The sequence below is a fragment of the Sminthopsis crassicaudata genome, chromosome 4, assembly GCF_048593235.1.
Source record: "Sminthopsis crassicaudata isolate SCR6 chromosome 4, ASM4859323v1, whole genome shotgun sequence".
NCBI lineage: Eukaryota > Metazoa > Chordata > Mammalia > Dasyuromorphia > Dasyuridae > Sminthopsis > Sminthopsis crassicaudata.
In genome coordinates, this window is record NC_133620.1 from 157,966,976 (window position 1) to 157,994,296 (window position 27,321).

Consider the following 27,321-nt stretch of genomic DNA (forward strand, 5'->3'; position numbering starts at 1 on the left):
TCTAAAATCAAGAGCCATTTCTCAATGGATAAGTAGTCAAAGAATATAAACAAAGAGTTTTCAAAAGAAGAATTTTAAATTATTAAGAATCATAGGAAAACTTCTCCAAATTATAACTAGTAAGAAAAATACTAATTAAAACAACTCTGAAGGTTCACCTTGGATTCTGTAAAATGGCAAAGATGGCAAAAAAGGGAAGAATTAATCTTAAAATTCCTGTGCAAAGACATTAAGGCATACTAATATACAACTGGTGGAGCTATGAATTTTTCCAGTTATTCTAGAAAGCACCTTGAAACTACACTTTAAAAAAGAGAATATTCATATCCTAGGACTAGGTATGAGGCCAAAAAATAAAAATGTCTTATATACATCAAAATATTCATAGTAGTTTGTTTTTGTTTTTATAGCAGCAAAGAACTAGAAATACTCATCAGTTGGTGAATGGCTAATTTAACCTATATTGGATTATTTACTGTCTAAGGGAAAGGGTAGAGAATGAGGGAAGGAGAAAAAATTGACACACAAGGTTTTGCAAAGGTGAATTTATACAATGATTACAATAATGTAAATGAAAAGAATAAAAATAAAAATTGAATGCTGTACAATTATAAAGACCAAATTTGGTCACAGAGAAGAGATGAGAAAATGTAACTCCCGTTCTTTACTAAGGTAAGTATTTTGGTTATGAAACATAACATTTCCTATTAGACTTGGTTAATGTGTTGGTTTAATTTTTTTAAAACTATTTTTTTTTCAGGGCAGCTAGGTAGCCCAGAGGATAGAGCACCAGCCTTGAATTCAGGAGGACCCAAGTTCAAATCTGATCTCAGACACTTAGCACTTCCTAGCTGTGTGATCCTGGGCAAGTCACTTAACCCAGCCTTAGAGGGGGGAAAAATACTTTTTCCTCTTTTTAAATTCTTTAATGTATTGATATAAATTGCATTACAATTATTGAATATTAGAGGAATTTAAGGAAAGAGATATCAATATACACTGAAGTAACTGGGGGAGGCCTCATGGAATTAAATGAAACTTGAGCTAGGTCTTGAATGATACAGAAGACTTGGATAGTAAGAGAGAAACAAAAGAACCAGGATAATTAATGATTGTATAAACAAAAGAAAAGAATTAGCCAATTGTTTATCATGTCAGATTTATCAAGAAGAAGTACTTAGAGGCTCCTCTGAGTGAGTTTCAACTACCAATTAGTTTGTTTTGTTTGTTGAGGCAATTGGGGTTAAGTGACTTGCCCAGGGTCACACAGCTAGGAAGTGTTAAGGTCTGAGGTCACATTTGAACTCCTGACTTCAGGGCTGCTGCTCTATCCACTGCACCACCTAGCTGCCCCCAATCAGGTTTTTGTTTTTTGGTTTTTGTTTGTTTTTTTTTTTTAATAGAAATTGAAAGGAAATGATGAAAGATTTTGGTTAATACTGTTTTGATTAAGAATGCTTTTGTTTTTCCTTTTTTGTGATTTAAAGATGACAAGCTCCTTCAAATAGAATAGACCTAGTTCTTTGACTTTTAAAAATAATCATACTTTACCCTTTAGTAATAGGCTAGTAAGATAAGAAAACTAATAAAGAAGGAAAAGATTGAACCAATTAAATTTAATATATATGAATTAAGGATTCATGAATTTAAGGAGTTCATGTTTCCCTGCTAGGTTCTAGGAGTGACCAATGCATAGTATAGATAAAACCTGTTCCCTAACTTCATAGATGTTATAATCTCAGAGATTCCAATTCTTTTTATTAGCAGTGTGATGGTTTTTGTTTTTTGGGGGGAAAGGCAACTGGAGTTAAGTGACTTGCCCAGGATTACAGCTAGTATGTGTCTGAAATTAGATGTGAATTCATATCATCCTGATTTGGGGGCCAGTATGCCCTCCACTACTTACCTGGTTACCACTAATCCCCTGGTTAGGATTCTTAATACAAGCTATGATATTATCTGTGGAATAAACTGGGACCTAGAAAAAGGTTATGGTAATCATTATTGTGTATTGGGTATTATGGTAATCAAAAATAAGAAGTAATTAAGGCACAATAATTTTTATTGGAGGAGTTTAACTAGTGATAATTAAGCTTAACAGAACAGAATTCAACAACAAAATAATCACATATATAAATTACTTACCTATAGTGATAAATGGGCAAAAGAAGTACTTATAGTTGGATTACTCAACAACAGAATAACTACTTACATAATATGACTTACCACTAATCACCTCATTATTGAAAAGAGTCAACTATGACCATATTTTACATAAAATGAACAGAATTACCATCTCCCATAATACTTATGTGAAAGCATTCACTTTAAATTTGTTTAATATAATGCAAAACTTTAAATGCATCTATTTAAAAGCTGATTAATCGATGAAAAAGGATTTATTTAAATAATTCAGATGAATACACAATAATATTTATTATATTTGCAGTTTTCTTTCACAATAAGCCTATGGAAATAGGTAGTGCATTGCTATTTCCCCTGTTTTACAGATGAAGAAACTGACCCTTAAAAAAATAGTAAAAATATCTAGTATCAGTTAATTCAGCTAATTAATTTCTATAGCTCTCATAGTTCAATAATGTTCACAAATAAGATTTGAACTCAGATCTTTTGACTTTAAGTCTTGTCTCTGATACATACTAACTATATTAACTTAGGCAAGTCATTTAATCTCTCAAAGAGGATTACTCAGAACATAAACTACAGCTATATTGCTGATCTTCATAATAAGGAAGTTTCCAAATCTGAAGTTCCCCCCTCTACACTAACAAAATCACAGGCCACGCCAGAACTTCTTCATTTAAAAAAAAAAAAAAAAAAAAAGTATGATTTCTATTCTTTAAAAATTGGAGTTCTATTTAAATTTTTTTAACTGAAGTTATCTCTTTGTATACATAGTACCTCAATACAAGATTGACTGAATAGAACAGTGATTTCCAAACCTTTTTAATGACAAAAAATTTTAAGCACATTCCCTATACATGTATATATATTTAGAAATTATATATGTGTATATTAGTGTTTAAAATATTATATATATGCTAAAACACATAAGAAAGAACATTTAAAAGACAAGATAAAGATGAAATAAACAATTTTAATTTTTAATCTTATTACCAATACCAAACTCCCCTTGTTATCACAAAAATAACATTAACTTTTTAGGGAGAACAAGGTGATTGAATACACATTATTGTTTTATGATCTGGCTCCAAGTTCAATTTATTTCAATATTTGATTTTAAGGACTTTCATAACTGAAAGATACCTCACAAAGATATGTATATTCAAATGAAAGATAGATATGTAGCACTGACTATGCTTATGAAATCATAACACTCATTTTTCAGTTTCATCCACCAAAATGAAAATGTGTTTATTCAACTAGTAAAGTTCCAACTTTCTTGATGTCAATCACTTGTTCTTGCAAACTAACCAGAAGCTGATGCATTTTAATATTTTTAGCAAGTGGGTTCAAATTTGCTGAAAGTATTTATTTGGAAAATTCTTTAAGAGGTTAGAAAATTCTGGCTCCGATTTGGAACTCTGCTCAAAAAGTTATCAAACTGTGCATATCCTTTGATCCAGCAAAGAGATCTTAAAGAAGGGAAAGGGACCTGTGTGTGCAAGAATGTTTGTGGCAGCCCTCTTTGTAGTGGCCAGAAACTGTAAACTTAGTGGATGCCCATCAGTTGGGGAGTGGCTCAATAAATTGTGGTATATGAATGTTATGGAATATTATTGTTCTGTAAGAAATGACGAGCAGGATGATTTTAGAAAGGGCTGTAGAGACTTACATGAACTGATGCTGAGTGAAATGAGCAGGACCAGGAAATCGTTGTATACTTCAAGATTAATACTATATGATGATCAATTCTGATGAACATGACTCTCTTCAATAATGAGATGAACTAAATCAGTTCCATTTGTTCAATAATGAAGTGAACCAGCTACACTCAGCAAAAGAACTCTGGGAAATGAGTGTGAACCACTACATAGTTTGTTTTTGTCTGCTTGAATTTTTTATTTCCTTCACAGGTTAATTGTACATTATTTCCAAGTCCGATTCTTCTTGTGCAACAAAATAACTGTATAGATATCCATACATAATATTGTATTTAACATTTATTTTAACAAATTTAACAGAGAGGAGGTGGGGGTAAGGAGGGGAAAAATTGGAACAAAAGGTTTGGCAGTTGTCAATGCTGAAAAATTACCCATGCATATATCTAGTAAATAAAAAGCTATAATAAAAAAATTTTCTGGCTCCAAGATTTATAAATGTAAAGATACAAGAATTTTTATGAGTAACTCATTTAGATAATTTTTGGCAATAATAGCTTTGTCAGTTTGCTAATATCTCAAGGTACTGTATATACATGTAGGGGTAAGATTTATTCTTACCAATAATGGATATAAATTCATATTTCAAATAATTTTCTTGGTAATTTCTATATTGTATTATTGAACTTACCAGATATGATTAGACTTTGTTTTCATCTCATAAAATAACTGACAAAAACTCATACTAGAAGAATCATCAGTCTAATCATTTTCTTATGTTCGCTAATATTATCTAATGCTAAGCAGTAGGTCTTAATACATGTCTATTGATTGATTTAAATTCAATCTTTGTTTTCTTTTTAGGGATCTTTAAAAGTCACTTGTCCACTTTATAAGGAATATCCTAGGTAAAATTAATTACAGAATTTGTAGAAACATTTAACTGATACATGTAAACTGCATTTGTCAGAATACATTAAAATTGGATAAATGAGTAAGTGTGCAACTGTCAATCCCTATGTGTTGTAGAAGTCACACAAACCCCTGAAGTGTACTATATGTGACAGACACATGACCAACTGATCTATAGACTAACCAACACATTAAATATTAGTAAGGTTTAATTTCTTCTAAAAAAAAATACAAGTTGGAATCTTTTCTTCCCTTGTCCCAATGATTCATTTTGAACACTGTGGTATACGAATCCCATTTTGGAAACCACTATACTAGGGAATGGATATTGTACAATAAGTAGAAAAAGCAAGGGATACTCAAGAAATCAAAGGTTCTTGGTTCAATATCAATTATATGATTTTGTGATATGATGCACCCCTTAGGAATGATGTAGTTATAACCCCCAGGTTACCTGACCTTGGGAATGGTGTACTATAGTCTTGGCTATTTAGATTTCGGAATGATATATGTCTTCTCTTAGGCTTTCTTGACTTAGTTACCTTGTATAGCCAAGGAAACTGAGTCCAAAAGATTGCTGGCTGTCAAATAACAGCCTGCTGGTCAGTGATAATGTGGCTTCTGAAACTAATGAGCATTAATAATGAGGTGCTAAAGTTAATGAAAGCTCAGTACAAAAATGGATGCCCACCGCTACGCTTGCTGAAATTTCAGGCCTAAAAACACCCTTTCAGAAGGTTTCCCACCATTAGCTTTGCCCAGAGAATTATGGATATTGCACCTACACAAAAAGTAAGACCCTGACTACTCCTCAATTCTGCCTCTAAGCCATCTCTCTCTCTCTCTCTCTCTCTCTCTCTCTCTCTCTCTCTCTCTCTCTCTCTCTCTCTCTCTCACTCTCTCTCTCACACACACACACACACACACACACACACACACACACGGATTGAAGTTTGACATCAGAGGCTAGAACTCTGCTCCAAAATTCAATGCAATTTACACTTATTAAATACTTCCTATGTATCTCTAGAGCCCTGAGCTAGGGAAGATACAAAATTAAAAATGATAATTTTTCACACAGGGGATGTGACACTTATACAAATGAATATTACATTTTTAAAAACTGTGATAAGGAGAAATTAGAAGTGTTATTTCCTCAGATATTGTTAGAATACTTTAGCTTTCTCCTTATCACATTTTCTTTTGTGTCATATTATTTCAGCTTAGCGAATCAAGGAAAATTTCATAAAGAAATTGACATCTGAGTCAGGCCTTAAAAAATAAAGTTAAAGAATTGGAGATATGGTGGAAAAAATACTAGTGAGAAGCTATGTGGCACAATAGTTAAAGCATGGAACTTGTGAGTCAAGAAGACCTGTGTTCAAATGTGGTTTCGGAGAGGACATTGAATAGCTGTATGACCCTGAGCAAGACATTCAGCCTCTCTCTACCTCAGTTCCTTATTTGTAAGATAGGGATAATAGTAGCACTTGCCTCACAGAGTTTTTGTAAGTATCAAATGAGGTAACACATGAAGTGCTTTGCATATCTTAAAGTGCTATATAAAGGACTATGGTTATTATTATTATGATCTGAATGAATCAAAAATTAGTATGAAATAAGGCTGGGAAGGTAGTGGGAGCCAGAATGTGAAACACATTAAATCTGAACCTCTCTACTTCTAAACATAACCAGTTATACCTCTTCAATATGGATATCTCAGCTAATAGTAGGGAAAATGTTTGGCATATAGTAGGCACTTTTAATAAATATTAGCTTAGATAATTTACTGACCAAGTAATTAAATTAATTAATTCAAAAATATGAATTACCATTCCTTAGTGAAGTAATACCTTTAAATAGACCACATCAACCCCCCCCCAACAATTCTTAAATGGTAGTATTTTAAGCAACATGATAGGTCAATGAAGACCAGACCTTTGAGCAGGAAAAGTTTCTTTACATCCTTCAAAATCACTCTATATGCCTACAATGACTACATGTAAGACTGGATTTGACCCAACTTGTCACTTCTGCCTTACTACTTTTGATACCTAGCTCAAAGAAGTTAAATTATTATCATTATAATCATTAAATTCTCCTTACCAGGTTGTGAAAATGATCCAAAGAGTAGTTTTGGTTGTTATTACTAGAGGTAATAGGGAGTTGTTAGAATTTACTGAGAAGGGGAATACCACATAGTCAGACCCAAACTTCAGGAAAATCACGTTATTAGATGTGTAGAGTTCAGACAGGAGTAAGGAGACCTAAGACTGTGAGACCAATTAGGAGCCCACTGCAATAGTCCAAGGAAGATGAAGAAGTTGGTAGTGGCTATGTGAGTAAAAAGGAAAAGACATATGCAAGAAATGCTTTTTAGGTACAAGCAAATTTGGCAATTAATTTAAAGATACGAGTAGAGTCAAGAATCAAGATTAACACCAATATTGAAAACCAGAGAAGAATGGTAGTGCCCTTGAAAGATCTAGGGAAATTTGGAAGAGGGATGAGTTTGGGGGGAAAAAATAAGTTCTAGCATGTAGGGCTTTGCTTGATGTGATTTCACTTTATTTTATGTAGTCCTGGGTCTATCATACCACTTTCTAACTGTGTCCAAAGCATGGTACTATGAGGCAACCTCTCTCTTTACCCTCATTCTCCAATTCTTGTTCCCTATAGGTGTTGTCTTCTATTAGACTACAAATTCTTTGAAGGCAGTGTCTGTCTTGCTTAATTGTTTTTGTATCCTTAGTGCTTAGCATAGTTTTTGAAATGTAAGTTTTTAATAAGTGTTTTTTTCATTCATTCAATTTTGTTTTGTTGATAATCAGCTGGAGATCAAAACAGATACCAGAGCTGAAATACATACTTTGAGAGACAACTGTGTAGAGCAGATTAATAAACCCTGGGAAGCTGTTCAAATCACTTAGTGAGAAAAAGGACAGGAGAGAAGAAGTCTCAGAACATAATTGGGTTTGGTTTTTTGTTTTGCTTTGGTTTGCTTTGTGGGTTTTCTTTTTTAGAACTTAACTTTCAACAGGGTTGAGAGGGGAAAAGAGTACATCTGAAGAGATTTAGAAGTCTTCTGGGATTCTAGATACATGAGAAAACTGGAGGATAAGACAAGAGAGGGGCTTTAAAAAAGGTATATAAAATAAGATTTAGAGGATGGGAAGAGAAGGTAAAGGAGAGAATTTTAGAGGATAAAGAGTAGAATAAGGAATAAAAAGTTAAGGGGAAAAGATAAGGTGATAGGTATATTTTTATCATAGAGGGTAAGAAAAAAATGAAGAAAAACAAGATGAAGAAGGATAATTCACAAATTGTAATTATAACTTTGAATGTGAATAAGATGAACTCACCCATAAAACAGAAATAGATAGTAGAGTGGATGAAAAATAAGAATCCAATAACATGTTGTTTACAAGAAACACATTTAAAAGAAAAATACACAGAGTTAAAACAGAGGGTTCAAGTATAATTTATTATGCATCAGCTGATGCAAAAAAGGGTAGGTTAATAATTATGATCTCAAATAAAACTATGACTAAAATGGATTGAATTAAAAGAGATAAATGTAGTAACTACATTTTGATAAAATTTGATAAACTGATAAATGGAAATAAATTGATAAAATTGAAAATTGATTTAAAAATTGATTAAAAAAAAACCCACCATAGGCAATGAAGCAATATCAATATTTCACATGAAATTAAAAAGATTTTGCACAAATTAAAAAACTGCAACTAAGATCAGAAGAAAAGTAGAAAACAGCATGGGAAGAGATTTATAAAGTTTCTCCAAAAAAAGGTCTCATATCTAAATTATATAAAAAACTTTGTAAAATCCCTAAGAATAAGAATCATATCCCAATTTTAAAATGGCCAAAGGAAATAAACAAGCAGTTTCCTGATGAAGAAAGCAAAACAATTTGTAGTCATATGAAAAAATGCTCTAAATAATTATTAATTAGAAAGATGCAAATTAAAAACCTTGAGATCATTTTGTACCTACCAGATTAAATAAAATGATAGAGAATGATAAAGTTGAAAAGTATATAGAAAAATTGGGACACTAATTTATTGTTGGGGGAATTATGAAGTGATCCAATAATTTTGGAGAACAATCTAAAATTATGCTCAGAGTTATTAAATTATCTATACCCTTTGAACATGCACTATCACTACTTGGTCTATTTCTGAAAATCATCACAGAAAAAGAAAAAGAACCTTTATGTCTAAAATGTTTACAACAGTTCTCTTTGTGTTGGCAAAGAACTGGAAATTGCAAGAATGTCTATCAATTGGGGCTTATTTATGATTTCCTACCCAAGAAATATGAAAAAATCTAGCTGTGTGACCCTGAGCAAGGGTCAATTGTCTCAGCAAAATATATATATATATATATATATATAATATGAAAAATGCAGAAAACAGTGCCATTTTCACAATAATTTACAAACTGCATCCCTTCCAGAAGCAAATTTCAAGTCTTTTTTCAAAATAAAGTATCATATTTAAAGTATCATATTTACTATCTTCTGGTGCAGTAGCAGTTATGGTGGAAGAAAAGAGTTGGTCAGTTTATACTTTCTGTCAGAGTTTCTAACCTTGAGGCTGAAGTTATGGCCTTCCCAATTTGTGGGAGACTTTGCTAGCCTATTCCTGTGAGAACCCAGATTAGGCTGAGTCTACAGACAACTGAGGCTTCTATGTATTTCTAATCCATCTAACATATATAAAACTGTGCTAATACTTTTGAAAGGTTTCTTCTTTTTTTAAAGTGTCAGTGATATAATTTTCTAGATTGTGTCCCAACCCCATTTTCCCCACAAATCCCATGGCTTTCATTGCTTGACTTTGCAGTATTTGTGGGGGAAGCATACTAGAGCAGAAGTGACTATATCTACTTTTAGAGGAAGTAAAAATGGCACAAAATTGAACAAAGAAATAAAAAAAAATTAGATTAGATAATATACAAGAAGTTAGATGAGACACAATTGTGAAAGTGGTAAAGTATCAATTTACTAGGTATCTAAAGCAGGAAAAAAAACAGAGAGGATGTCAAGAGCTACCCAACTATATGAAGACTTTCCCATTTACACAAAATTTTCATGAAAATCATATGCCTATGAATCTAGGGTATTCTTGACAAGATGATTAATAAGAAACAAGCAGATTTTCACAAGTAGTATTCCATATTAGAGAAGGAAACTGCAAACCACCCTAGCATTTTGCAAGAAAACCCTAAAAAAGGATCATCACAAAGAGTTGGACATGACTGAAAAATGACTGACAACAAAAATTCTATAGTAGACTGATATCTTAATTGAAATATGAAAAGAATACAAGATCTCACCTAATTTTTGATTGCTTACTACAAAAATAATTCCTAATTTGAATAAATTGCTGCTTTAAAGTTTCTCTTCCAAAAGAGTATCTATCATGCAAATATCAAAACTGTGTAAGATTCCTTGAAAGATACAAGAAATAACTTTGTTTCATGACCCTGTGATCAGTAATATCTAGAGACACATCTTGTAGTGCTATACAACTTTTAGTATGTTATACAAACTTTCCTAAAGTGTTCCATGTTATACATGAAGAGCTATACAGCAGAATATAAACTGAAAAGGGGTTCCCATTGGATGGTAAGGTTTTCCAGATACTCCTGTTTGTGAATAATGGATTGATTGCATCAAGTCCTAGAACATCATAGAGTCTTCTGGATGAAGTCCATAACCACTCAAAAGAGCTTATCATATCAGAAAATCCAAGTGTATTTCAGTTAGAATGTGATAACAACAATTTAACAAATATCCATCAGTGCATCTGTATATGTACTATGATAACACATACAGAAATATACATATTCATATAATTTGTGATTTCACTAGTATCGGGAACGGTCAGGATGAAAAATTCCTCTGCAAGTTATACTCTTGTAGTTGTCTAAATAAGAAAGCAAAGAGAAAGTTTACAATGACAGATTCTTTGTTCCCTGCTACTTCTCACCTAAGAATGGCCATAACAAAGACCCATACATGCAATAATATTTGTGGCAGCCTTTTTCATAGTGGCAAGAAAAGTGCCTATCATTTGGAGAAAGGCTGAATAAGTTATAGTACATGAATGTTAATGGAATATTATTGTTCTATAAGAAATGATCAGCAGGATGATTTCAGAGAGGTCTGGAGAGACTTACATGAACTGATGCTAAGTGAAGTGAGCAGAACCAGGAGATCATTGTATATAGCAACATGAAGATTATACAATGATCAATTCTGATAGACATGGCTCTTCTCAACAATGAAATAATTCAGACTAGTTCCAATGATCTTATGATGAAAAAAGCCATCTGCATCCAGAGAGAGGGCTGTGGGAACTGAGTGTGTATCACAACAAAGTACTTTCATTTTTTTTGTTGTTGTTTGCTTGCATTTTGTTTTCTTTCTCTTTTTTTTCCTTTTCTGATCTGAGCAACATGATAAATGTGGAAATATATATATAGAAGAATCACACATGTTTAATAATATTTAATTAGTTGATATCTAGGGAAGGAGGATGGGGGAAGGGAGGGAAAAATTTGGAACACAAGATTTTATAAGGGTGAAGGTTGAAAAATTATCCATGCTCATGTTTTGAAAATAAAAAGATTTATCTATCTATCTATCTATCTATCTATATATATATATGTATATATATATATGCATATATATACAAAGAATGGCCATAAGATACTTACAATCTAAATAACTTAAGGAAATAAAAGGTAAATATTCATTAAAATCTCATTGTAGGTTGAGTAATTAATATATGCATTATTAATTTTGGAGGGATTTAAATAGATGCTTTCTGCTGCCATCGCCTCCTTTACCCAGGACTCATATGAAGATATGATCCTTCTCCCTGACAATGATAAATCCTCTACTTATATAAGTGATCCCATTCCATCCTATTATCTCCAATAGACTGCCTCACTCTCACTAATCGTCAAGCTCTCCCTTTCAATTGTCTGCTTCCCAAGAGTCTACAAATAAGTCTATGTCACCTCTATACTCTAAAACCTCTCAAAAAACATTCATTTGATCTGTCCCTAGTAGCTATAATCCTATATCTCTCCTTCCTTCTGGGCTAAAATCCTTCAGAAGACCATGCGCAATATGTGCTTCCATTTCCTTTCCTCTCGCTCTCCTCAACTCTCTGCAATCTAGTTGTGGCCTCATTAATTTAATCAAAACTGCTTTCTTCATATTTATGATCTCTTAATTACCAAATATAATACCTTTTTCTCAGTCCTAATTCTTCTTGAGTTCCCTGCATCCTTTTACACTATGAATCACTCTAGCCTCTTTGATACTATCTTCTCTCTAGCTTTTCATGACACTATTCTCTTGTTCTCTTCCTATCTCATTGTGCCCACTCTTCTTTGCTGGAACTACATCCATATCACATCAATCAATCACAGATGTTCTGGGCTCATTTTTCATCCATTTGTCAATACACTTCCTTACTTGTCATTTATCATAGGCTTTTCTAGGCTCTTAAAAAAAATCCATACATTGTTGGTGACATTTGGAGGATTTGTAGCCAGTTAAAATAGAACACATCCTGTTTACAGTATGTCACTTAGTGGCATGTAGACACTTGAGAAGAATTTTGATGAACTGAATAATGTTCTAGACTTGAATTCAAGAATAGCTGGATTCAAATTCTACCTCTTATGATTAGTAGTTGTATACATAATATATAATATCTATAATGCTCCACATGGTAATATCATCATTTCCCATGGATTCAATTATCATCCCTATGCAAATAATTCTTTATTTGACTTGTCTATGGACAAATCGAGTTGTCCCTAACATCTCTGCTGACCTCTGAACTCACATCTCCAACTGCCTCTTTAGACATCTCAAATTCAACATCTATAGACCTTAAACTCAACAAGTCCAAAACTGAAATCATCTCTTGCCTTCAAACTCTTTTTCTTCCTAACTTTCCTATTACTGTCGAAAATACCAATTCCCAGTCACCTAGGTTTGAAATCTAGATATCATCTTCAACACATTATTCTTCCAATCCTCTTCCCATTCATAAATAATCAGTGATCAAGTCCTGTCATTTCTATATTTGGAACATTTTTTGTATATGCACCCTTCTCTATTCTAACTGCCACTTCTCTAATCTTATTGCAGTAGCTTTCTGGAAAGTTTCTCGGTCATTAGTCTCTTCCCCTCCAGTCCAACTTCCACTCAACTCTTGCAGTTATCTTCCTAAAGCACAGTTCTTGCCCAAATTCCCCCATTCAATAAACAGCAGTGACTCGCTATTACCTCCCAGAGTAAAATATAAAATACCACATGGCACACAAAGTCCATTATAACCAGCCTCCTATCTACCTTTCCTCAGTAATAGCTAATAATAATAAATAATAATAATAGCTTGAAAAGTGCTGCACATTTGTTGGCAGCTAGGTCATGAAGCAGATAGAGAACTGGGCTTGGAATCAGGAAGACTCATCTTCAGAGTTCAAATTTGACCTCAGATACTTACTTAGCTGTGACCTTACGCAAGTCACTTAATTTTGTTTGCCTCAGTTTCCTCATCTGTAACATGAGCTAGAAAAGGAATTGGCAAAACACTCCAGTATCTCTGCCAAGGAAACTCCAAACCAAGTCCTCATCTGATCCTCACAATAATCCTGTAATACATATTTAATTATTATTCCCATTTTGCAGATGAAGAAGCAAGCTGAAAGAGTTAAAGAAACTTTTTCAGGATCATACAGCTAACAAATACCTGAGATGGGATTTGAACTCACTCCAACTCCAGAAATCATGCGCTGTGATACAGGGGTGATAGAGGTAACAGAACAGAGGAGACCCCACTGGGCAAAATATCTAATGAAATGACTTTGTGAAAGCTTCATAAGGCAGGATTTTGTTCTTTGTTTTTAGCAGGAGAAGGGAGTTGTTGTTCTTATTGTTTAAATACACTTCTTGGCAAAATTGCTAGAATTGTAGGAAGAGGAAGCATAAAGAGAAGGCTGGGAACAAACTAGGTAAAGTGAAAACTAAATGAAGAGACTGGCATGGGCAGAATGGAATACAAAAGGAACCAAAAGGTTAAAAGACATATAATTCTGAACTACAAAACAAAGAAGCAAAGAAAGATTCCTTAAAAACCATATTACCAGGACAGCTAGTTGTGTAGTGGTTAGCGCATCAGCCCTGAAGCTAGAAGGACCTCAGTTCAAATCTTGTCTCAGACACTTAACACATCCTAGCTGTGTGACCCTGGGCAAGTCACTTAACCCCAATTGCCACTCCAAAAAAAAAAAAAAAAAAAAAAAAAGTATCATACTACTTAGGACCATAAATTTGGTCAGGTATTAGGAAACCCAAGAGAAGAGTTGAATTCTTGGTGCTGCTGGAAACATATTGAAATTGCTGACCAAGAGAAAAATAACACCAAGGGGTATATTTGAAGAACCAAAATCTATTTTCCCATCAACTTTCATGGATATATCAAAGATATATATAACATCTTAAATACCAAGATATTAAAGTGTGTTAAGTCTAGGAGTAACTCAAAAGTCAAGAAATATAAACCTTCTGTGTCTAAAGAAAGTGCTAGTTAAGAAAATTCGTTTCAAGTGATTTTAGCTGTACAATCTTCCAGATTTGCGCTTCCGCCCAGTTTCTCTGAGTGGCCAGAGTGGACCTGAGGATAACATCCATTCACCTACATTCACCTGCAGCCAGGAAGGGTAATAACGTGAGATGGGAGGAGCCTCTCCTCTCTCACCGCACTTCACATTTCCTAATACTCCAGGATTCAGTCAGCCAGATCTCTCAGAATAAAGAAAGGGGCCTTGATCACAAAAGCCATTGTCTCGGAAATCCGCAAGCAGGCCAACCCGGGCAGCCCACGCACAGCAGCAGGCTGGGAGGCGGCGGGGAACGCAGCGTGAAAAACGAACTGGGAGCCCGCAGATCGGAACGGAAACAGAGCCGGGATGTGGAAGGGCAGCATAGCCCCTCAAATCCCCAGCTTCTGAATTTCCAAACCATCGCGGAGAAGCCAACAGCTGCACCCCAAGGCTAACACTCCGGGATCCCCTTCCTTGTGACTGGCATTTAACTTCCTGGGAACAGCCTCCCAGGACAAAGTTTCCTTATCACCCCCTCTTCAGGGGAGATTGGGGTGGGGATGGTTGAGATTCTCAGAGTGAATCTAACTTCAAACACAAGCAGAGCCACGGGGGCAATAAAACTGCATCGCTTCCTCATCCGCACCCCATTCACTCTTACACCCCCACCCGGCTCAGTCCAAAGTCACGTGGGTCCCAGTGCGGAAGTGCTGCTGGTAAAATCAGGGGGATCAAAAATTTCCCTCCCCCCCTTTCTAAGGAAGGGAAATCCCACGCGCCCCCGTCCCCTAGTCCCCCGAGCTTCCGACGGCTCCCTTCCAAAATCCCGGCCCATTTCTCTGTCGCTGGACGCCCTACTCCCCATCTCCGCTCACCATGCACGCCCTCCCTTTCTCCTCCCCAGGACTTTACCCTGCAAACCTAGTTTCCCTTCTGTTCTTACCCCTTGTATTCAACCAGGCTGGCGGGATCTTCACTCACTCACCTCCCAGTCCTCTGCCACTCGTTTGGGTAGGGTGGTTTCTTTCTTTTTTTTTTCTTCAATGAGAAAGGATTTTGTTGGCTGCACAAACTCGGTAGTCTTCTACCAGACGCCGGCAGGAAGAGCAGCAAGGAAGGAAGCTTATGAAACAGAGGGAGAAAGGCTTGTGAGGGGGAAGAGGGTGGGGGAAAAGTATGAGTTAAAGTGCCTAGGAAAGGGGCCGCCCACACTCCCACCCTATAAGGAGGGGTTCAAAGGGAGGAGAGGAAAAAGGGGAGGACCTGAGAGAGGGGGACCAAAGCTTGGATTTAAGCTAATATTAACAGCTGGTGCGCGCTTTAACTTCTGCAACTTCCTTCAATAAGACAATGGAATTTTTGTCTTTTCTGCGTAAGTTACTGAAGTGTTAATGCCCGCCAGGCAGCATTCAGGGTCACCTATACTCAACGTTATCTCCTCTAGAAAAAAAAAAAATCTAAAAATAAGAGCAAGAAAACGTGTAAAGTGACAATTGGTACTGATGCTCTGGGATCAAGATTGAATCTGTGATTGCTTAAGATAAAAATTCCCAAATGAGGAAAAGCTTTCTGCCACTGCAGGTCAGCGTCTTCTCGGAATCTTACAGAAAATTTAATTCAATCACAAGACAATGTGACAGAGGAATTTGAATTCTGATCTTTATGACCCAAAGGCCAGCTTTTGTTCACTATTTCATGATATGTTCTGAAGGTGGAAGGGAGAAGAGGGAAGGAAAATCAATTGAAAGGTGTCTATCATAACTCAAACCGAGGTCTTCTGATTCCAAATACAATGTGCTCTTTCCACTTAGTCACTACTTTTTAAAATCTAGTCTACTAACTCACGCATCTACTTTTCTGTTTCTAAAAATGTTTAAAAACAGACATTTGGTGGTGCAGGTAAGAGTTGCAGCCTTATGATTTATTCAATCATCCTTGAACTTCTACTCTCAAGGGTTTAATGACACTGCTCTCACTTGGTTCTTCTGCAATCTGTCTAATCATTGCTTTTTGCCAGATCTTCACCTAGGTCCCTCCTAACAAACCAAAGGATGCCTTCAAAACTCTGTCCTGTGCCTTCTTTTCTTATCTCATATTCTGCACTTGATGCTTCCAGAGTTTCAGTTATTCCCTCAATGAAAATGACTCTCAAATTTACTTGTCCAATGCTAACCTCTGTCCTAACCTCAAATCTTGCATCTTTAGATGCTGGATGTATATCTCAAACTGTATATCCTATAAATATCTTAAACTAACATTTCCCAAGCTGGAATCATCTTCCACCACCAGCCCAAGGCCTTCCCTCTTCAAAATGTATTATTATTCAGTTTACAATTATTCTCCCAATCCCAAAACCTCCCAGGTTTACAACTTAGATTTCATCTTTAACTCTTCACTTCCTCACGTATCCCCATATCCAATTAATGGTCAAATCTTGCCTTCTCTATTTTTATACTATCTTCTATTGTCTTCTCTCTAATACCACCCTAATGTAGATTAATATTATCACTTCAGCTAAGTGAAACAATTGTGCAAAAGTCATCAGCCTTAGCCTCTCTTCCAGTCCTCAAAGTTCAGTGGCAAAACAAAAGTCAAGATGATTGGTCATGGCTTGGGATTGAGTGGATGACTTGGTGTCTTCCATATCTGACCAAATTCTAAGTATTTCACAAAGCACCTGCTTCAGCCACCTCCTAAGTAGGAGCAAATTGTTCTCATCTGCCCATTCCACCAAAAACACTTCACATACTTGAGGTAGATAACCCCCACATTTGCCAATAGGTTTGATGCCTGTCAGTTACCCTCAACTACAGTGTAACCACTGCCCATGCTACAGCTTGAAGTCACAGGTGACAATTCAGTGACAGATGGACATCAAAAGTGGATGGGCAGCCCTAACAAAGGCTCAGCAAGCCCTCAAATCAGAGGTGCTTGTCTTCCCTAAACAACCTCACTCACTCAAGAACTAGAGGAGAAACAGAATGGAGACAGTAGAAAGGAACATAAGAAAGGTACATAAAGGATTGATTTTAAAAAAAAAACTAGTATTTTTCTTTTTATATGGAAACAGTATAAGTTTCTAGGCTTTTGTGTAGATCATAGCTAACTATAAGCATTACATTCTATTGCTAATTTTTAAATGAGAATAAGAAAAGCAAAACATTTCTTGGGAAATATTCCTACATCTACTAAAATTAATTATAATAATTTTAGAAAACATTTCTTGTTCTTATGATAAAGAAGAAATGTGACACATGTAAAATTATATCACATTGCTTGCCTTCTCAGTAAATGGGAGAGGGACTTGAGAAAGGAAGAGAATTTGGAAACAAAAAAAATTTTAATGAATCTTAAATAAAGTATAATTATAAAAAAATACAAATACAAAAAAAGAAATGTGACAATATGGGATTGATAAAATATATTTGTTTATTGCTATAAGCACTTCAGAATATTTCTGCATTGTAGAAATAATCATTTTACACAGAGCTTGAGATAGAATACAGAGTTCTTGGAACACTGAATAAAATGCTGGACCTGGAGTCAGGGACTTAAATTCAAATCCAGCCTCGAGATATTTACCAGTTGTGTAACCCTGGACAAATCATTTAACTTCTGTCTGCCTCAGTTTCCTCAACTTTGAAATGAGGATAATAATAGCAACTCAGTGAAACAAACAGAACCAGGAAAACATTGTATTGCAGCAACAACATGATTGTATGATGATCAGGTATAACAGACTTGTTTCTTTTCAACAGTTCAGTGATTCAAGGCAATCCTAAAAAAAACTTTGGATGGAAAACAACATTCGCATCCAGAGAGAACTACAGAGACTGATTGGAAATCAATTCATACAATGTTCACTTTTTTTTTCTTTTTTTTTCTGTTTTTTTTTCTCTCTCATGATTTTCCCCTTTTGTTCTGATTTTTCTCTCACAATATGATTCCTAAGAAAATATGTAAAAAATGAATGGACATGTTATTTTCACATGTAACTGGGAAAAATAAAAATTAATAAATAAATAATTTTAATGGTATTTTTTCCCATTTTATGTAAAGACAAATTTTAATGTTCATTTTTAGAATGAATTCCAAATTTTTCTCCCTTTCTCTTTCCCTTCCCTCTTTCTCTAGATGTGGATAATATTTTCTATCATGAGTCCTTTGGAATTGCCTTGGATCATTTTATTACTGAGAGACACTATCATTAACAGTTCATCATCACATAATGTAACTGTTACTATGTACAATGGTCCTGTTACTATGTACAATGGTCTCCTAATTCAGCTCATTTCACTTTGTATCAGTTCATAAAAGTCTTTCTAGTTTTTTTTCTGAAATCTCCCTGCTCATTTCTTATAGCACAATTGTAATATTCTTCTCTAAAATATAATCTTCTCTGGGAGCAGGGTTCTTGGGGGGCTTCTGGAGGCAGCCTTAGTTTCAGTTCAGAGTAATCACCCCAAATGCAGCCAGGAATTAAAGTCCAAATCCTTTATTGTTTCCTTCAAAATCTTATCTACTTCATTTGGGGCTCAACTAGTTTTCTAGAGGCCTTCTGGATCTTGGTTTCAATGTTCTCTACAGCACAGCTGCCACCACTTCTCTGTCTTCCTTCGTTATGCCTGGCTGCCTTCTCTGGCTTGTGAATCTCCTAGACTGAATCTTGCCTTCTTAATCTCCAGGAGTGAATCCTGGTTGAGGCTCCTAGCTTATATATGCTTTCTTAAAGGTGTGAATTTTGTAGAACTCTAATAAGTACCAAGTACACTAGAGAACTAGAGAATTGTTAAGTACCATGCTAAATTAAATAACTGACTTAGCACCTTGTAAGAATCCTAACATTAGGATCTTTTGATTTTAGAACATAGGTAGTCATGACCTCCCTGGCTTCTCAAGGAGGTGAGAACCCCAAAAATAAGGTGATCATGCCTTCCCTGACTGCTCAAAAAAGGAGTGCAAACACCATAAAAAGGAGGTAATCCCATCCTCACTGACATCTCAGGAAGGAAGATGAAAACACCAAAGGAAATGGGAAATCAAATCAGATTAGTGGGTTTTTGAAGGGGCTCACTTGAAATAGGTATACATAAATCCATCAATATGGGAGTTATTACACATAATTACAGAAGCACATAGTCATGCAGGCTAGTAGTGATGTAACAAATAATATGAATCAACATGAGGATTATATATGTCCATAAGTCCTAGAAATAGTCCAAAAGGAATCTATTGTCCATTAGTTCATGTGCCAAGAATCCAATAATTCTTGCAATTTTTGAAGTCCTGCAATAGTCTCATCAACAGTGTTTCCAGATCAAAAGGAGAAGATACACTCCTTTGTTTACCTGAAAGATCAAGCTCTTCAATCACAGGGTATGCATTTATTTTTAAATCAGATATATCCTGTCCTTCAGTTTTTGCCTTAACCAATGCCTTTTGTAATCTTGTCATAGGCTGCTTCATAGGTGATGCTGATTGTGTTACTGCCTCCCCCCCTCCTCCTTCTCCCTCCACAGATGAAGGGTTAATTGAGGGAAGTAGGTCAGGGGATAGGGAATGACTTAATTTCAACTTCTGGGAAGCTTCACACTCAAAATTGTACTTAACTCCATTCTTATCTGAGTCTTCATCCTTTTCACCCAGTTTATTTGGCTCCTCCCTCTCCTGTTATTTCTTCTTTTTCCTTATTCTAGTATTCCTATATCATTCCTTAATTGAATTATTCCGTTATTCCTTTATTGATAGGCATCCCTTCAGTTTCCAATTTGTTGCCACCACAAAAACAAAACAAAACAAAAAAACCATTTATTTGTGCATGTAGGTCCTTTTTCCTTTTTCTCTTTGGCATACAGACCTAGTAATGATATTGCTGGATCAAGGACAGTTTAATTGCCCTTTGATTGCTCATAACATGCCCAGTTATGATTGGGCATAAAATTATGGTTTTTAAAATAATAGTCTGGCAACAATTATAGAATGAATTAAAGGGGAGAGAAATTGTTGGTGAGGAACTCAAAGAGAAAGCTAGAACCCAGGTAAGAAGTAATAAAGGTCTGTCTTGGAGTAGCAATATAAATAATAAGGAGGAAACAAATGCTAAAGGTATTTCAAAAATAGACTCAATAGGACTAAGTTGTGGAATGGATATATAAGATAAAGATTAGAAGGAGTTAAATAATTTCAAGTTTAGGATCTTAGAACTGGTAACTAAGTCCTACTTAATGATGGTTTCACTAATAGAGATATTGAAAACAGAAAAAGAAAAGATTTAGGTATAGGGGTTCTTATCTTAACCTTTGTGTGTGTGTCTTGCATCCCATGGCAGTCTAGTAAAGCCTATGAACTCTTCAGAATGGTGTTTTTAAACACATAAAATTATAAAGGAAACCAATCATATTGAAATATAATGATAAAATATTTTTTAAAGTTCATGGATACCAGGTTAGGGGACAAAATGATGAGTTTATTTTAGACATGGTAAGCTTGAATTAGTGACGAAACATCTAGAAAGAGTTGTAGAAAGTTGGAATTGTTTGGTTGTCTAGATAAACTAGAAATGTAACTTTGGGAGTCATTATGATAGAAGTGATAGCTAATGTTAAAAACAAATAATTACATAAAATTCTAGAAGAAAGGCAGAGTAAATCAGAAAATCCCAAGCTCTCCAGATTTTCCTCACAAACAAGACAAAATTGATACTCAGGGCAAACAAAGAGTAGTAAAAATAAATAAGAGTTGAGGTGGAACAGTGGCCTTTCTGGCTAAGTCCAACTATGCTGCCAACACATAGCCCTGGGCAAAAAGGACCCAGCACATAATTTGTGAATGAAAAAGCAGTGAACAGAGATATTGTTGGCTGTGGGCACTTAAAGGAGGAGAGAACTGTTAATTTGGATTCCAGATGGGGGAAGGAAGAGCTAAGGCCAGAAGCACAATCCCTCATACCCTAGGACTAGAGGTGATTATACCAATAATCTGCTATGAGTAGGTAAAAGAGAAAGAACCCAACTATAGCAAGTTACTGTGGGAACAGGGAAGACCATGGTTCATCTTTAGAGGAAGATATTAAAGTTTAAAAAAAAAAAAAGCCCCTCCTACCTCAAAGAGTAAAGTTAAATTGGCACCTGGCCAAAATGAATTCATAGAAAAACTCAAAAAAGACTTTAAAAATCAAATGGGAGATATTAAAGATAAACTATGAACAAAATAAAAACAATCCAAAAAAACAACAACAGCAACAAGAAGATTATGAAAAGGAAATCCAGAATCTTAAGGAATAAAATAACTCCTTGAAAACTAGAATTGTGCAAGGAGAAGTCAGTGAAGTTATGAGATTAAAAATAATAAAACAAAATAAAAAGAATGAAAAAATAGAAAAGAATGTGAGACATCTAATAAGAAAACAACAGATCTGAAGAACAAATTAAGAAGAGAAAACATAAGAATAATTGGACTACCTGAAAGTTATGATTAAAAAATTTAATCTCAATATAATAATATAAGAAATAATTATTCACTACTTGACAAAATTTTTTGGGAACAATGGAAGATAGTACGGCAGAAAATAGGCATATACCAGCATCTCACAGCCTACACCAGATACAGTTAAAATGGGTACATGATTTAGGCATAAAGGGTGGTACAGCATAGTAAGAGAGCAAGGGATAGGATACTTTTCAGGTCTTTGGAGAGGGGAGGAATTTATGATCAAACAAGAAATAGAGAACATTATGAAATGCAAAATGATAACTTTGATTGTATTAAATTTAAAAGATTTTGTACAAACAAAACCAAATACAACCAAGGTTAGAAAGAATACAGAAAGCTAGCAAACAATTTTTATAAACTGTATTTTTGATAAAGGCCAAATTTCTAAAATATATAGAGAACTGACTCCAATTTATAAGAATACAAGTCATCCTCCAATTACTAAGTGGTGAAAGAATATGAACAGATAATTGTAAGATGAAGGAATTAAAGCCATCTATAGTGATATGAAAAAATTCTCTAAATTACTACTAATTAGAGATACCTATGAGATTGGCCAACAGGACAGGAAAAGATAAATCTTGGAGAGGATGTCGGAAAATCGGGACACTAATATATTGTTGGTGCAGTTGTGAATAGATCCAACCATATCCCCCAAAAGCTAGATGGCAGGATTACAAGGTGATAACTCAGGTTGTCTAAACAATTCTCTAGCTCAGAATTCACACCTTTGGGTCTGGCCTTTGAAAGGAGTTTGCACCTTTAGACTTTTGAAAAGGAGTTTACACATTTAAAGGAGTTTATACCTTTAAAAGGAGCAAGTTCATTGGTTGTGGGAGTTCTCACAGCTGCCTGGGAGTTCTCATGGGGCCCGTTCTCTGTGAGAATAAAAGAGGGAAGCATTGGGTCTGGAGAGCAGTCTAGACTGGGAGATTGAGTTTAGACTGCAGTCTGGAAGGAGACAGTCTAGACTGGGAGAAGAACAAGACTTCCCAGGAGAACTTCAGGGAAGCTCGAGGAAATTCAAAGCCAGGATTCAGGAAGAAGAGGATTCGAGATTCTACCTTCGCTCTGGCTAGAGGCTCCAGAAGCCTCTCAAGAAACCTGCTCACAGAGGAAAAGATTTTACAGAAAAGAGATCTCCCAGAGAAGGATTATAACTTAGAGACGACAGAACAATTACAACTATAAAACTGTACATACCCTTTAATCCAACAATGCCACTAGTGGGTCTGTATCCCAAAGGGATCATAAAAGAAAGAAAAGACTCACATGTGCAAAAATATTTGTAGCAGCTCTTTTTGTGGTGGCAAGGAATTGGCAAATGGGTGGATGACCATCAACTGGAAAATGGCTGAATGACTTATGGTATATGAAAGTAATGAAATATTATTGTCCTTTTTTTTTTCCTGAGGCACTTGGGGTTAATTTACTTGCCCAGGGTCACACAGCTAGGAAGTAATAAGTGTCTGACGTCAAATATGAAGGTCCTCAGTCAAGTCCTCCTGACTTCAGGGCTAATGCTCTATCCACTGTTCCACCTAGCTGCCCCCTATTATTGTTCTTAAGAAATGATGAGCAGAGGATTTCAGAAAAGCATAGGGAGACTTACATGAACTGATGCTGAGTGAAGTGACCAGAACATTGTACCCAATAACAACAATATTATATTCTGATCAACAATAATACTTAGCTCTTCTAGGTAATTCACTGATCTAAGGTAATTCCAATAAACTTTATAGGGAAAATGTATCTACATCCAAAGAGAGAACTATGAAGACAAAATACTGATCAAAGCATAGTGTTTAAATTTTTTTTTCTTCTTTTTTTCTTTCTCATGGTTTTTTCCCTTTTTTCTGATTTTTTTCTCCCAACACGATTCATGGAAATATGTCAAAAATGAATGAACATGTATAACCTTAACACACACACACACACACACACACACACACACAGACACACACACATACACACACACACACACATTTTAAAAAGAAATAATTAAAGAAAATTGTCCTGAAGTATTAGAATAAGAGGAAAAACAGAAACAGGAAAAGTCCACTGAATACCACCTGAAAGAGATTCTACAAGGAAAACCTACAGGAACATAATAGTCAGATTCTGAAACCCTAGATCAAGGAGAAAATATGAACATCAAGGGAAAAAAATTTTAAATACAGATCATATAAGATCTAACAGCATTCTTGGAATACTATATGTAGAAGAACACAAGAACTAGAGTTGCAGCTGAAAATAACATACCCAACTTTCCCCCCCAAAAAAAAAGGATATTCAATGAATTGATTCTTAGAATTTCATGCCAAAAAATCTAAAATTAACAGAAAATTTGACATGTAAAATCTAAGAGAAAGAGAGGTAAACATCAAAGACTAATTTCAAGATATTCAATAAAGACAAATAGTTTATGTTTTATATGTGGAAATGTAAACCATATGTCTAAGATTGTCATTAATAATTGGGAAGTTCAAAAGAAAGATTGGGGTAGAGGTATTATGTAATTCTGAAAAGCAAAACTGCTAGGAAAAGGTAAAAACAGTAATTATATTATACAAATAAGATTCAAGAGGAAGAACTGACAGAGGAATTATATGGGGGAGGAGGGCTGGTACTTCTGGAATTCTACTCACATGGGGAAAGGGTTAAAGAGGGAACAATACATACATTCATATATATATGTGTGTGTATATATAAATATATATATATATATATATATATATATATATATATATATATATATATATATATATATATATATATATATATATATATATATATATATATATATGAAGAGGAAGGGATAGGATAAGGGAGGAATCCTTGTAGGCAAGATAGGTAAGTAATGGCAAGGCACAGTAGCAGGTAGAAGTAAAACAGAAGAATCAACAGTGATGGAAAATAAGAAATATACACAAATATAATAACAATGATCAGAAGTGGATTTATTAGAAAAAAAGACAGGGGTAGTAATAATTGATGACATATTTAAAGCTAAAATAGATTTAATCAAAAAAAGTCAGTCATATGAGTCAATATTTTTTAGACTATTTAAAATAACTAGAAGTATAAGGTTGGGATATTGCTATGGAATAGGAAATTATGAATCAGTAGGTTTAGAAAAATGTGGAGAATATTGAACTTATGAAGGATGATGTTACCTACTATCAGAGAAACAGGACAAGCAAGTGTTAATTATTGCCTTCTTGGGAGAGATGGCGGGAAGGAAAGTGGAAAAAGTAATAAAGTAAAAAGTGCACAGCTGAGAACAAAAAATCTACAAGACAGCAAAAAAAACCAAAAAAAAACAAAAAAAAAAAGATGAACAGCTCTGAATACAATGTGTAATATTTATTATATAGGCTTTCTTGAAGTAGAAATAGACTGTTTCATGTTTTTGGATCCTCTCATATTCTGTTATGCATATAGCAATTTTTTTCTTTTTCTATTTTGTATTTAAGTTTTAAATAAATAAAAGAAAAAAACAAACCACTGGTATCAAGCTTGCCTTCTCAGTGGATAGGGATGAGTATGGGAGGAAAGGAGAGAAGTTGGAGCCAAAAAAAAATGTTAAAAGAAAAGAAGTTTAAAAATAAATAATTAGAAATGATTTTTTAATCTATGGGAGTAGATGAGGTAATCAATAGAGGAAATGTAGAGAGAGAAAAGAACTAAGGAAAAACCTTGAATAAAGCCTATGCTTTAATATTTCTGTAAGATTAAGAAGAACAAGGCCTATGAAAATCTCATTGGATTTGGTGATTAGGAGGTGGCCTTTCAGGGAGCAGTCCTAGCCTAAATTTAAGGCTGGAGGTCAAATTACAAGGAAATAAGAATGAGGAAATGAGGCTGCAAGAATAGTTTTGCAGTGAAATTCAATTCAAAACACATTTACTCATGACCTACTCTGATAGACACTAGATACAAAACAAGAAAAGAAAAATTGTCTCTTACTTTTTGGAATACAAAATGATTTAATGGGAGGGGGTAGGGAGATGGGGCGAACTATTAGATTTGAAAACCACTTTCCATAGAAGATAGTATCTGTGCTGAGACCTGAAATTCTAATTGGTTGGAGATGGGGATAATAGTTAGAAAGGATGGTAGTGTTGAGGAAAGAGGTTTTGTTGCTGGTGTTCATTTGTTTTTTTGTTTAGAAATGGGTAATATGAATATACTTCAAAGAAACCATTATAGATAGAAAGATTAAATACATAGAAGAGAAAGAATGATTGATGGAGTAAATTCATGGAGGAAAAGGAAGAACAAGAGCACATATGAAGAGAATGTTCAAGTAGATATGAATGAGGGAAGGAAGGAAGGAGGGAGGAAAAGAAGGAAGGAAGGAATAGGGAGGGAAAAGAAGGAAGGAAGGAATAGGGAGGGAAAAGAAGGAAGGAAGGAATAGGGAGGGAAAAGAAGGAAGGATGGAGGAGAAGGAGGAAGAAAGGGAGGGAAGGAAGGAAGGAAGGAGAGGAGTGGAGAAGGGAAGGGAGAAAGAAAGGAGGGAGGGAAAGAAGAAGAGAAGGAAGGAGAGAAAAAGGGAAAGAAGGAAGAAGGGAAAATAAAGAAGGAAGGAGAAGAGGGAAGAAGAAAGGAAGGAGGAAAGAAAGGAGGGAAGAAGGGAAGGGAAGGAAGAAAGGAGGGAAGGAAGGGGAGAAGAAAGGAATAAAAGAAGGAAGGAGGGAAGTGGGAAAGAAGGGAAGGAAGGAAGGAGAGCAGAAAAAAAGGAGAAGGAAAGGAAGAAAGCAAGGAAGGAAAGAAGGAAGAAGGGAAGGGAGGGAATGAAGGAAGGAAGGAGGGAAGGAAGGAGATAATAAGGGAAAAAGGGAAGAAGGGAAGGAAGGAAGGAAGGAAAAATGGACGAAGGGAAGGAAGGAAGGAAAATGGACGAAGGGAAGGAAGGAAGGAAGGAAAAATGGATAAATGGAAGGAAGGAAGGAGGGAAGGAGGAAAGGAGAGAAGAAAGGAGAGCAAAGGGGAAGAGAGAAGGGACGGGGGGAGGAAAGGAGAGAAAAAGGGAAAGAAGGAAGAAGGGAAGGAAGGAAGAAGGGAAAGAAAGAAGGAAGAAGAAGGGGGAAGAAGAAAGGGAGGGAAGGAAGGAAGAAAGGAATGAAGGAAGGGAGGGAGGGAGGGAGGGAAGAAAAGAAGGGAAGGAGGAAGCAGTAAAGATGAAAAAGGAAATGAAACAAAAAGAGGGGAAATTAATGGAACTCACAATTTTCTCCATAGAGAAGGAGGTAAGTTGAGAGCTTATGGACAGAGAGGAGTGGCACTAATGGAAAAGGAGACTTAAAGAAAGAGCAGAAAGTTTGGATTAAGTGCTGTGGCAACTACAACAAGGAATTAATTTGTAGTACAAATACATGTTGATAATATAGCATACAAAACCATGCTGAGCCTCTCAGTCAGCAAGCATTTATTAGCTATCTACTTATGTGCCAGG

At 35.1% G+C, this 27,321-nt stretch overlaps 1 protein-coding gene across 2 annotated transcripts in view; it reads right to left on the reverse strand.

The window, feature by feature from the left end:
* ABRACL (ABRA C-terminal like) overlaps positions 1–15,665 on the reverse strand; it is a 39,826-nt gene extending 24,161 nt beyond the window's left edge. The window contains exon 1 of one of the 2 annotated variants that reach the window (XM_074309690.1): positions 15,313–15,665. The gene's annotated coding sequence lies outside the window, so the exon portion shown is untranslated. The remainder of the gene's footprint in view (positions 1–15,312) is intronic. The other variant, XM_074309689.1, reaches the window with a different exon arrangement.
* Between the last annotated feature and the right edge of the window lie 11,656 nt (positions 15,666–27,321).